Here is a 247-nt window from a genome sequence, read left to right as displayed (position 1 = left end):
GCCACTCTCACTGCCCTGGCGTTGCCGGGCCCCAGGGCTGGTGCATTTCCCTGACTCGCGTCCTCCATTGCCAGCTGCTGGTCGGCAGGCCCAACACTCCATTGCATCTGTCGTCGACTGTCCTGTAGGTCACCCTTGGTCCCGCCTCCCAAGGTCCCCCACGTCTGGTGCCCACCCGGTCCTGGCTCCTGTGCAGAACTTGCTGGCACTTGTCTCGCCGGATGCCAGCTCCTCCAGCCCAGTGGTC

This window comes from Pteropus vampyrus, unplaced genomic scaffold (assembly GCF_000151845.1).
Source record: "Pteropus vampyrus isolate Shadow unplaced genomic scaffold, Pvam_2.0 Scaffold319, whole genome shotgun sequence".
NCBI classification, from domain to species: domain Eukaryota; kingdom Metazoa; phylum Chordata; class Mammalia; order Chiroptera; family Pteropodidae; genus Pteropus; species Pteropus vampyrus.
This window is presented reverse-complemented; position numbering follows the sequence as displayed.